The sequence below is a fragment of the Heptranchias perlo genome, chromosome 3 (assembly GCF_035084215.1).
Source record: "Heptranchias perlo isolate sHepPer1 chromosome 3, sHepPer1.hap1, whole genome shotgun sequence".
In the NCBI taxonomy this organism is placed as follows: domain Eukaryota; kingdom Metazoa; phylum Chordata; class Chondrichthyes; order Hexanchiformes; family Hexanchidae; genus Heptranchias; species Heptranchias perlo.
In genome coordinates this window covers 104,921,242-104,934,296 of record NC_090327.1, presented here as the reverse complement: position 1 = coordinate 104,934,296, position 13,055 = coordinate 104,921,242, and the positions used below count along the sequence as shown (strand labels likewise).

The 13,055-nt window shown below is 46.6% G+C and overlaps 1 protein-coding gene across 1 annotated transcript in view; it reads left to right on the top strand.

The window, feature by feature from the left end:
• LOC137318778 (protein disulfide-isomerase TMX3-like) overlaps positions 1–13,055 on the top strand; it is a 148,396-nt gene that overhangs the window by 46,125 nt on the left and 89,216 nt on the right. The window lies entirely within an intron of this gene.

The window sequence follows — 13,055 nt, the reverse complement described above, 5'->3', positions numbered from 1 at the left end:
TCCTGAGGCGCTATATAAATACAAGTTGTTATTATAGCTGTGTGTGTCAGATAAAATCAAGCACCTATTTGTTTTTCTTTGTTTCATTAATGGGTAGAAAACATGACCATGAGCGGGGGTGGAGGTGGGGGGAGGAGTGTTCACTTTTTCAGCTGTCTTTTAACTGAATTCAGTGGGAGTTCCTTTGGGTTTGGTTCCTTTTGGTGAAGTAGTGAAATGAGGAGCTGATGAAAAAAGGTGAGACTACTAGAAAGAAAAAGGCCAAATTTCAAAAGCTTAATTCGAGTAAAGTTTATATAGAGTGTTTTTATTTTAAATGCAGTGTGTGTGTGAAAGAGAGGAAAAGAAATAACCGACTATACTGGTTAGACACCATGGGCCTGATTTTAGCGGGCCTGATTTTAGCAGGCCTGCGGGTTTCCGGCGGGTTGGGTTTCGGGTGCGTGGCCTCCGCGCCCGGTGAAATTAGTGGGTTGCCCGCGCGATCGTAGCAGGCAATCCACTAATTGGAATCACTTACCTGCTCCTCCGGGGTCCGCGCTGCTGGTCTGCGCGTCGGGCGGGCTGCGCATGCGCAGTACGATCTGTCAGCTGGAGGCTCTCTAGTTAAAGGGGCAGTCCTCCACCGACAGATGCTGCAACCAATGGAACAAATTACAGCATGGAGCAGCCCAGGGGGAAGGCTGCTCCCAGTTTAATGATGCCTCGCTCCAGATATCATCAGATGGGGTGAGGAGGGGGGGGGGAGGGGGAACAGAGATCTTCCACCCGGCGGGCGGGAGGAAGCGGCCTGCCTCTGCCGCCAAGAAGGCCTGGCTCAAGGTGGCAGAGGGGGTCACCTGCGCCACCAACATATCGCCCACCTGCATACAGTGCAGGAGGCGCTCCAATGACCGCAGTAGGTCAGCCACAGTGAGAACACGTAGTCTTTCCCCTACACTCCGTCTGCCACAACACTGCCCCCACCCCTCATCTCCTTCGGCACCGCCAGCACTACTCTGTGACATCACCCCTCATACCCACTCAAACCCCATCCTCATCTTACCTCCACCTACTCACCTCGCCAGTACTCACCCCGCCACTAACACGCAACCCAATCCTCATACAATCTCATGGCTCTATCCCACACTCACCCTCTCGTGCATCTCCCTCACGGCCAGTCTCACTCAACCTGCCGCCACCTGTGCTGCAGCCACAGGGCATGCATCACATATGTGCAGTAGGCAGCGTAAGGCAAACGTGTCGTGAGCATGAAGGGGATGCACAAGGGTGTCGGAGGGTTTGCCATTGTTGTTACCTATATTGAATTTCAGAGCAACAAACATCACACATTATATTGCCACCACCACTGCCATGTCTCCGCGAATCCTGTCTGTTTTGTCCAATAATGCCCGCTCCTGGGTATCACTATGAGGACCCACCACTGATGCCACCCATTGTGTTACTGCAGAGTAGGTGCAGGTGTATTTGCAGGGCTCTTCCGCGCAGACGACTGAGAGACATCGGCGGTGTACCCGGCTGCACCCTGGAAGGATGCGGAGGAGAAGTTGTGGAGGGCAGTGGTGACTTTGGCAGCGACAGGTAAGCAGATGGTGCTGGGGCGAGCCAGGAGCAGCTCGGCATGAAAGAGGCTGCAGATCTCCACGACCACATGTCGAGTGAATCTGCGCCTCCGTGTGCACTGCTGCTCGGAGAGGTCCGGGGAGCTGAGCCTCCGTCTGTGGACCCTGTGGCGAGGGTAGTGCCCTCTGCGATGCATCTCTCTCTGCGGTCGCCCTCCCTCCTGCTGTGCAGGTGGATGTGTCACAGCACTCTGTTGTGGAGCTCCACGTGTCAGAGGTGGACGGTGTGGATGGCGAGGCTGGTGATGCTGTTCGCCCTCCGAGGGGGTCATGACTGCAGCTACGGAGGCCCCCATCCGCAATATGTACATCTGAGGGGGTCCGCAAGGTAGGCACATGTCTCCGGACTCCGGGGTGAGTGTGCAGGTTGGTGACTTTGACCGTCAGGAGGGGGGTGGTGGAGGCCACACTTTGTCCCAAGTGACAGAGTGGCCTCCTGCAATGAGTGAGGGTCTCCCCCACCCCCACCCCCCCCCACCTGTCAAATGGACCTTTGCAGCTGCCACAGGCTGACGGCTGCAACACGTCCAGTTCAACTAGGACTGTTTCCCCCAGTGTGTGAAACAGTCCCATCTTTCTCCAAAATCACACAGTCCCTTAATCAGGTCATTTAATGACCTGAACAAGCAAAATAAATAACCTCAAGTGGCATCCCGCTGGCTTTAATTGCCTGCGGGATTCCCACCAGCGGGGGCCACGAACGCACCCCCGCACGTCATCGGGGAACCCGGAAGTGGTCGGGATCGTGGCGCGATCCGGTCACGTGACTGGATATCGGGATTTTCGGGGCCCCCCCGCTGGAAACCCACAGGAAACCCGACGGTAAAATCGAGCCCCATGTTTTTGTTTTCGATAAGCTTCTGAAAGCATATTAAGCTGCGAGAGTGTCCTTGCTCAACCGAATTTCAGTTCATTTTAAATAATAAAACACAAGTTGAATTTTGAATCAAAACGCCTATATCACTTCTATTTTGTGGTGGGGTAGAAAATGTTAAGATTCTAATTACTGACATCTGTGAGACAGACAGATGGAGAGACACAGAGAAGGAGTTGTCAGAGCTCCTTTCCTGATATCAGGGTCTCAGTCTTGCATCAGAGATTCTTTTGGTCTTTGGGGCAGAGCATCTTCGGATGCCTTAAAGTGCCTTTTAATTTTTCCGCTGCCTTCCAATTTCACTTACTACTTTTCTGCCTTCCACTTCCAGCTTAGGTACTCTCCCTTCTGAATCTCCTGTCAGGTTCCAATCTCCCTGCCAAGTTCATTTAAACCCCCCCCCCAACATCACTAGCAAACCTCCCCGCAAGGATATTGGTCCCAGCCCTGTTGAGGTACGACCCGTCTGGCTTTTACAGGTCCCTCCTCCCCAGAACCGGTCCCAATGCCTCAGGAATCTAAAGCCCTCCCTCCTGCACCATCTCTCCAGCCACGCGTTCATCTGCTCTATCCTCCTATTCCTGTATTCGCTCGCGCGTGGCACCGGGAGTAATACTACCCTTGAGGGTCCTGGTTGTTAATCTCTTTCCTAACTCCTTAAAGTCTGCCTGCAGGACCTCATCCCTCTTTCTACCCATGTTGTTGGTTCGGATGTTGACCACGACCTCTGGCTGTTCACCCTTGCACCCCCCCCCCCCTCAGTGACATCCTTGATCCTGCACCAGGGAGGCAACATACCATCCTAGAATCACGTCTGCGGCCGCAGAAACACCTGCCTGCCCCCCTAACTGTGGAATTCGATATCACTATTGCTCTTCTGACCTTTTCTCTCCGCACCCGCCCCCACCCCCCAGTACAGCTGGGCCACCCGTGGTGCTATGGTCTTGGCTCTGGCTGCACTCCGCAGAGGAACCCTCTCCCTCAACAGTATTCAGAACTGGATAAATTAGTGCTGCCCAATACAGCAGTGCCCAAATGTTTTGTTGTTTGGGTAAGCGCAATGATGCAACATATTGGGGCACAAGCCTGCTCAGAACAGGGGTTCAAGTCATGGTTTCTCATACAGGAAAAAGAGCAATTTGAGCAATCATTCCTCACACACTGAATTGCTGACCTCAACAGTGCTGTTTTGGGAAGGTGTTCAGCAGATGACAGGTTTTTTTTTGTACAGAAAAGGAGAGGAAATTGGAAAGAGAGTTGCCTGGACAACCTTTGAGCAGATAATTTTAGAATCATACAGCACAGGAGGTGGCCATTCGGCCCATTGTGCTTATGCAGGCTCTTTGAAAGTGCTATCTAATTAGTCCCACTCCCCTGCTCTTTCCCCATAGCCCTACAATTTTTTTCTTTTAAAAGGGAAGGCCATGGCTCAGTTGGTAGCACTCTTGCCTTTGAGTCAGAAGGTTGTGGGTTCAAGTCCCCCTCCAGCGACTTGAGCACAAAATCTAGGCTGGAGGATTGCAAATGTTACACCTCTGTTCAAAAAAGGGGAGAGTGATAAACCCTGCAATTACAAGCCAGTCAACCTAACGTCAGTGGTGGGGAAACTTTAAGACAATAATCCGGGACAAGATTAATTGGCACTTGGAAAAGCATGGGCTAATAAATGAAAGTCAGCAGAAATTTGTTAATCAAGTTAGTCAAATACAATTTTCCTTTGAGTTCTTTGACGTAACGGAGAGGGTGGATGAGGGTAGTAGTGCAGTTGATGTTTATATGGCTTTTCAAAAGGCATTTGATAAAGTACCACATAATAGACTTGTAAGCAAAATTAAAGCCCATGTGATTAAAGGGACAGTGCAGCATGGATACAAAATTGGCCAAGGGACGGAAAGCAGAGAGTAGTGGTGAACGGTTGGTTTTCAGACTGGAGGGAATTACACATTGGTGTTACCCAGGGGTCGGTATTAGGATCATTGCTCTTTTGATCTATATTCATGACCTGGACTTGGGTACAGAGGGTATAATTTCAAAGTTTGCAGATGACACAAAACTTGGGAATGTAGTAAACAATGTGGAGGAGAGTAACAGACTTCAGAAGGACGTAGACAGACTGGTGAAGTGGGCAGACACATGGCAGATGAAATTTAACGCAGAGAAGTTTGAAGTGATACATTTTGGTAGGAAGAATGAGGAGAGGCAATATAAACCAAATGGGACACTTTTAAAGTGGGTACAGGGACAGAGAGACCTGGGTGTACGTGTACACAAATCTTTGGTGGCAGGACAAGTTGAGAAGGCTGTTTTTTTTTTAAAAAAAAGCATATGGAACCCTTGGCTTTATAAATAGAGGCATAGACTACAAAAGCAAGGAAGTTATGCTAAATCTTTATAAAGCACTAGTTAGACCTCAGCTGGAGTATTGTGTTCAATTCTGGGCATCACACTTTAGGAAGGACGGTAAGGCTTTAGAGAGGGTGCAGAAGAGATTTACTAGAATGGTGCCAGGAATGAAGGACTTCAGTTACGTGAACATAAGAACATAAGAGATAGAAGCAGGAGGAGGCCATTTGGCCCTTCGAGCCTGCTCTGCCATTCAATGCGATCACAACTGATCTGATTCTGGCCTCAACTCCACTTTCCCGCCTGTTCCCCATATCCTTTGACTCCCTTGCTGATCAAAAATTTGTTTAACTCAGCCTTGAATATATTCAATGACTCAGCCTCCACCGCTCTTTGGGGCAAAGAATTGCAAAGGCTCACAACCCTCTGAGAGAAAAAATTTCTCCTCATCTCTGTCTTAAATGGGCGACACCTTATTCTGAGACCATGCCCCCCAGTTCTAGATTCCCCTGTGAGGGGCAACATCCTCTCAGCATTTACCCTGTCAAGCCCCCTCAGAATCTTATATGTTTCAATAAGATTTCCTCTCAGTCTTCTAAACTCCGGTGAGTATAGGCTCAACCTTTCCATACCCGGAATCAACCTAGTGAACCTTCTCTGAACCGCCTCCAATGCAAGTATATCCTTTCTTAAATAAGGGGACCAAAACTGTATGCAGTACTGTAGGTGTGGTGTCACCAGCACCCTGTGCAGTTGTAGCAAGACTTCCCTGCTTTTATACTCCATCCCCCTTGAAATAAAGGACAATATTCCATTTGCCATCCCAATTACCTGCTGCACCTGTATGCTAACTCTTTGTGTTTCATGTACATCCCTCTGTACCGCAGCATTCTGTAGTCTTTCTCCATTTATATAATATTTTGCTTTTTTATTTTTCCTCCCAAAGTGGATGACTTTACATTTTCCCACTTTATACTCCATCTGCCAAATTTTTGCCCACTCGCTTAACCTATCTATATCCCTTTGCAGACACTTTGTGTCCTCCTCACAACTTACTTTTCCACCTATCTTTGTATCATCAGCAAATTTGGCCACAGCACACTTGCTTCCTTCGTCCAAGTCATTGGTATAGATTGTACCAATGACTTGGATGAAGGAAGCGAGTGTACCGTAGTTGAGGCCCCAGCACTGATCCCTGCAGCACCCCACTAGTTACAGATTGCCATCCTGAAAATTACCCCTTTATCCCGACTCTCTTTTCTGTTAGTTAGTTAGCCAATCCTCTATCCATGCTAATATATAACCCCCAACACCATGAGCTCTTATCTTACGCAGTAACCTTTTATGTGGCACCTTATCGAATGCCTTTTGGAAATCGAAATACAATACATCCACCGGTTCCCCTTTATCCACCCTGCTCGTTACTTCCTCAAAGAACTCTAATAAATTTGTCAAACACGATTTCCCTTTCATAACACCATATTGACTCTCCTTGATTTTATTTTGAGACTCTAAATGTCCTGCTACTCCTTCCTTAATAATAGATTCTAGCATTTTCCCAATAATAGATGTTAGGCTAATTGGCCAATAGTTACCTGCTTTCTGTCTCCCTCCTTTCTTGAATAGGGGCGTTACATTTGCGGTTTTCCAATCCGCTAGGACCTTTCCAGAATCTCGCGAATTTTCAAGATTATAACCAATGCATCCATCCATGGAGAGACTGGAGAAGCTGGGGTTGTTCTCCTTGGAGCAGAGAAGGTTGAGAGGTGTTCAAAATCATGAACGGGGGTTTTGATATGAGTAAATAAAGAGAAACTGTTGCCAGTGGCAGAGGGTTGGTAACCAGAGGACACCGATTTAAGGTGATTGGCAAAAGAACCAGAGGCGACCTAAGGAATCTTTTTTCCCCACAGTGAATTGTTATGATCTGGAATGCACTGCCTGATAGTGTAGTGTAAGCAGATTCAGCAATAACTTTTAAAAGGGAATTGGATATATACTTGAAGGGAAAAAAATTACAGGGCTATGGGGAAAGAGCTGGGGAGTGGGACTAATTGGATAGCTCTTTCAAAGAGCCAGCACAGGCACAATGGGCCTGTGCTATAACATACTATGACACTATAGTGCAGTACTATGGGGGTGCTGCACTGTTGGAGGTGCTATCTTTCGAGGATGAAACCTTAAAGATCCCATGGCACTATTTTGAAGAAGAGCAGGAACATAGGAAAAGGAGTAGGCCATTTCCCCCTTAGCTCCACCATTCAGTGACATCATGGCTGATCTGCGACCTAACTCCATATATACCCGCCTTAGCCCCATATCCTTAATATCTTTGACTTCTACAAATGTTATTGGATTTACTGTACCTTTATAAAGGTTGGGTCCCCTGTAGTTGGGTATCTCGCACCAGCTGTTGAGAAGTTCCAAGAACCAGAAGCCCTCCCATGAGTAGGCGAAGAGGAGAAACCATTCTCTCCATCTCTGCCCCCCCCAGTCTCCATCTCTCTCCTCAATCCTCAGTCTCCATCTCACACCTCCTCCCTCCCCAACTTTAGAGCACGGCCCCCTCATCCCCGGCGATTTCAGGCCACTTCCCCACCCCCGCAGCGAGATTTGATGTTGCCCGGTACAGCTCCCGGCTTTTGTGTCACAGTTCTTTGCTCGGCATCCATAGCGACAGAGAAACCGCTCTATCCCTGGGACAGAGCCGTGCAAGCATTCAGTCCCAGAGAAAGAATATTTTCTCTGCCACTATGGATGCTGGGTAAAGAGATCTTTACACAAAAGCCGTTCCTTTTACTCGCTGCCGCCTTGCACTTACCTGTGTGTCCAATGTTTGAAATTGTAAAAGGACTTGGTTAATTGAAGGCTGTCCGTAGTTCATAATTTGCGCGTGTCCATTGTTTCAAGGTGCAGCTTGTATATTTTAACAATGTAAATTGTTTGAGACTATCAATGATTGTCCATTTGTACAGGTTTCACTGTAGTTTATATTGCCTCTCCTCATTCTTCTTTCCAAAACGCATCACTTCACACTTCTCTGCATTAAATTTCATCTGCCATGTATCTGACCTTTTCACCAGTCTGTATGTCCTCCTGAAGTCTGCTACCATCCTCCTCACTGTTTACTACATTTTTGAGTTTCATGTCATCTGCAGACTTTGAAATTATGCCCTGTATACCCAAGTCCAGGTCATTACCATATATCTAAAAGAGCAGTGGTCCTAACATCGACCCCGAGGGAACACCGCTGCACACTTCCCTCCAGTCTGAAAAACAACTGTTCACCGCTACTCTCTACTTTCTGTCCCTTAGCCAATTTCGTATCTATACTGCCACTGCCCCTTTAATACCATGGACTTCAGTAATCTTGGGTGCCTGGGAGTAGGTTGTCTTGCAGTTGGAAATAGTGCATGGCATAGAGGACCAGAAGAAAGAAGTATTCTAAGTAACTTGGGTTAATTATGCTACTACTTTTGTGTTAGTGCAAAGTGGTTTTGCAACTTGAGGCAAGTTTCTTTCCTTCACTTTCAATTTGCTCTTCATTTATGTTCATCTATTTTTCTTTTCTGCTGTTCTATGTTGCAGTTTCAATACTTCCTTTAACAGCTTGGTTTTCTTTATCACTTTCATTTTACCTCTTTAGCTTTAAGTTTCTTTATCATTATTTCCTTCTGTCCCGTACAAATATGCAAGCCTGCCCATGTGCTGGATAATACTGTTGCTCACACTTGTTGCGGGAGGAGGAATTTTAACTCCCCAGGACTGGTGGGGGGGTGGGTTTAAAATCTGAAACCTGTCTGGAACATCCGGGTTTAACCAGGTTCAGTGACTGGCGAATAACCTGCTCTCGAGAGACAGATCAGTAATTGAAATATGTTAATGAGGCTACGTGCCTCAGATTTGAACAGACTTTTACATTTAACGGCTGCGGGCCGGATTTTCCAGGACTCTGGAAACCCGGCAGCTGAAGGGAGGCGAGAACGGCTGGATCCAGCAGGTAAGTGCTTTTCCAGCACTGCTTGTGGGCCAGGAGGAGCAGAAGTGCTATTCCCTGGCCTCCCTGATCCGCCAGTGCCCCCCCCCCCCACACCAACCAATCCGTGGTCACCCACACCCCGCGACCCGCTCCCCTCAATTTCACCTCCTATGTTTGCTGATATCAAACTGTATCTCATTCAACCCTGTCCATGCCTCCTTCAAAACTGTCATTATGATTCCCCGATCAAAAAAACCCACCCTAAAACCTTCCTTTTTCCACAATTTATCTCAAATTTCCCCTTCCTCTCAAGCGCTGGATGCCCTTAGACTGTACTAGTCAGTCACAGTTAATATGCTTTGTAACTGTGACCGTGACTCTCTTTTACTTCATCCTCTTCTACCTCTCTGTCACCTTCAACACAGTCGCCACTTCATCCTCTAACGTCTCTCTCCTGCGGTCCACCTCCAGGACCCTGCTTTCACCCGCTTTCACACTTGCATGACTCTGTCATTGCCAATAGCTCCTCCTCTGCTTCAGTATACTTTCAGTATTCTCTCGGAGGCCCCTCGTCTTCACTATCTAGCATTATGTAGGAGTGTGGTGTTAACTTCCACATGGAAACCAACAGCACCCAGCTCTATGTTGTTGCTGCCTCCATTGACACAAAGGTTGTTGCCACATTCTGAAATTGTCTCTCTGATATCGAGCTGAATGAGCTATACGTTTGTCCAATTCAATGTTTGCAAGACAAACCATCCTTTTTAGTTCCTGTCAATACCACTCTGCATCTTGCCCCTTTTAAAAATTGATTTTTCCATGGAGTCCAGGTGTTGGACCTGTACATCCGGCTTGACTGAGCTCAGCTTCTTCCCTTACTTTCATTCCATGACTAAAGCTGCTTTTCTCACCCCCACAAAATTACCCACCTCATTCTCTCGCACTCCCTTTCTGCTGCCGAAACCGCAATCCATGCCTTCATTACCTCAAAGCTTGACTTCTCTAATATCCTCCTAGCTAGTCTCCATACTTTAAGGTTCTGCAAGCTTCAGCTTATCCAAAAAGCGGCAGTCCACACTAAGTCCCTCATTCTCTCCAGGCTCCACTGGTTCCCCATAGCCCAGCATATCAATTACAGTATTGCCGCTGTTTTCAAACCTTTCCATGGCCTTGCCCGACCCTACTTTCACAATAATCTCTCAAGTTACGCCCTTGTACACACCTTATGCCCCGACAACTCCAGACATTGCCTTGCTCTCTCTGCTCCACTGTTGGCAGCTGTTCATTGTATTCACAGTTCCCTGTGCTTTGCCACATCACTGTCTGCTTTCAAATGTAAAGAATCTTACAACACCAGGTTATAGTCCAACAATTTTATTTGAAACCTTGTGATTTTGGTTCCCTATTCGAGCCTCTCCATTTACCCCTTTCCCCATGCTCAGAGTTCACTTTCTTGTAATGTGCTCTAAGAAGTCTTACTGAACGGAAGTACTATTACAAAACTGCAAGTTTTGGATCTCCGTCTCCACTGAGCTTGTGAAAGATGTCAAGTCACGTATATTTGAATAAGCAACAGTTCATTGGCCTCAGTTGTATTTCTTGTGTAGGCATGAACAGTAATGTCCTCTATTCTAATTATTAGTGTCACAAAGTCATTAAGAGTTTTTAGTTCTGAGTATCTAATGTACTGATTCCTAGCTTGTGCTATGAGGGGCCAGATGATTGAGAAAAGGAAGAGAGGGAGTGCAATAAATAAAATGCTGAATTCTGATAGAGACTGGATTCCATATCTGTCAATTGTTTAACTTTGGTTACTGATCTGTGCTGAGTTAGCCCACCTCAGCTCGGGTAGCAGAATGGGTGCTGTTTTACTTTTAAATGTCCTTTGGCTAGGGAGTGAAAAAAATCAGCCAAGGTTGCTATTCAGTGAAATGTCGGTTCAGGACAGGATCTGCCTCAGCTGTAATTTAGAATTAAATAACCAGCTGACACTCATTGCCCAGGGTTGTCTGTGCAGAATAACCATTTGGGCAAGGAGGGTTGCTAAGTACTTGTGCAACAATATGTTCTCAGGAGAGAAGAGAAACAGCATAAATATTGTAAGGGGGAAAAAAAAGCAAAAGTCACTATGAAGAAATAAAACCTTAAGAGCTGCTGCGGCTCATTGTGTTATATACTTGGGTGGGTATGTAGTGGAACAGAGCTTTACTGTGCCACCTGATGGACATTTGACAAATAACACTTTCAGTAGCTCCCAATTTTCTGGTATGGTGCAAAGCCATATCGAGACCTGGAGATTCCTCGTTCAATTCCTTGCAAATTCAGATTGAGCTGATTCCAACCAGCACAGCAGTTGTAGTCCTGTATTGGTTTTTGGCACCCCTGGGCGAGGGAAGGGAAAAATCGACCCTGATTCCAGATTCCCTATACTTCTGCTAAACTGTTGCCATGTGTAGACAGGATCAGGCTTGGTTGTGATGCCTTTCATGGTAAAATAAACCTGCTGTTCAGTCTCACACATGAAGAATGACCATTTCAGAAAGATATTATGGGGCTGATGCATGTGGAACCTTAACCCCAGTCCAGACTTCTGCAGAAAAGGGAACATAATTGGCAAAAAAAACTTACAATTTCAAAAAGAAAGTATTCTGTAGAAATGCAGTTTTTATGGTTAGAGGTGCCAATTGTGTTTTGGGAGCAGTGGTGTGTAGAATGTATAGCACTTGTGCCCCAGATCTTTCTTAATTTAATGTATCATCATGCCCGGGGCTGATGATTTCCACTTACCTTACCATTACACAGCCATAGAAACATAGAAAATAGGAGCAAGAGTAGGCCATTCGGCCCTTTGGGCCTGCTCCGCCACTCAAAATGATCATGGCTGATCGTCTAACTCAGTACCCTGCTCCCGCTTTTTCCCCATATCCCTTGATCCCTTTAGCATTAAGAAATGTATCTATCTCCTTCTTGAATACATCTCATGACTTGGCCTCCACTGCCTTCTGTGGTAGAGAATTTCACAGGTTCACCACCCTCTGAGTGAAGAAATTTCTCCTCATCTCGGTTCTAAATGGCATACCCCATATCCTGAGACTGTGACCCCTGGTTCTGGACTCCCCAGCCATCGGGAACATCCTCCCTGCATCTCGTCTGTCTAGTCCTGTTAGAATTTTATATGTTTTGATGAGATCACCTCTCATTCTTCTAAACTCTAGTGAATATGGGCCTAGTCGACCCAATCTCTCCTCATACATCAGTCTTGCCATCCCAGGAATCAGTCTGGTGAACCTTCGTTGCACTCCCTCCATGGCAAGGACATCCTTCCTCAGATAAGGAGATCAAAACTGCACACAATACTCCAAATGTGGTCTCACCAGGGCCCTGTATAACTGCAGTAAGACATCCCTGCTCCTGTACTCTAATCCCCTTGCAATAAAGGCCAACATACCATTCGCCTTCCTAACTGCTTGCTGCACCTGAATTCTCGCTTTTAGCGACTGGTGTACAAGGACACCCAGGTCTCGTTGCACCTCCCCTTTTCCCAATCTATCACCACTCAGATAATAATCTGCCTTTCTGTTTTTACAACCAAAGTGGATAACCTCACATTTATCCATGTTATATGGCATCTGCCATGTTCTTGTCCACTCACCCAACTTGTCTAAATCACATTGGAGCCTCTTTGCATCCTCCTCACAGCTCACATTCTACCCCAGCTTTGTGTCATTTGCAAACTTGGAAATGTTACATTTGGTTCCCTCATCCAAATCATTGATATATATTGTGAATAGCTGGGCCCAAGCACTGATCCCTGTGGTACCCCACTAGTCGGTGCCTGCTGCCCGGAAAAAGACCCATTTATTCCTCCTCTGTTTCCTGTCTGTCAATCAATTCTCAATCCATGCCGGTATATTCCCCCCAATCCCATGTGCTTTAATTTTGCACACTAACCTCGTGTGGGATCTTATCAAAAGCCTTCTGAAAATCCAAATACACCACATCCACTGGTTGTCCCCTATCTATTCTACTAGTTACCTCCTCAAAAAACTCCAGATTTGTTGAGCATGATTTCCCCTTCATAAACCCATGCTGGCTTTGTCCAATCCCGTTAATGCCTTCCAAGTATTCTGTTATCACATCTTTTATGCTCGAGCATTTTCCCCACTACTGATGTTAGGCCAACTGGTCTGTAATTCCCTGTTTTTTTTTCTCTCCCTCCAATCTGCAGGAACTGTTC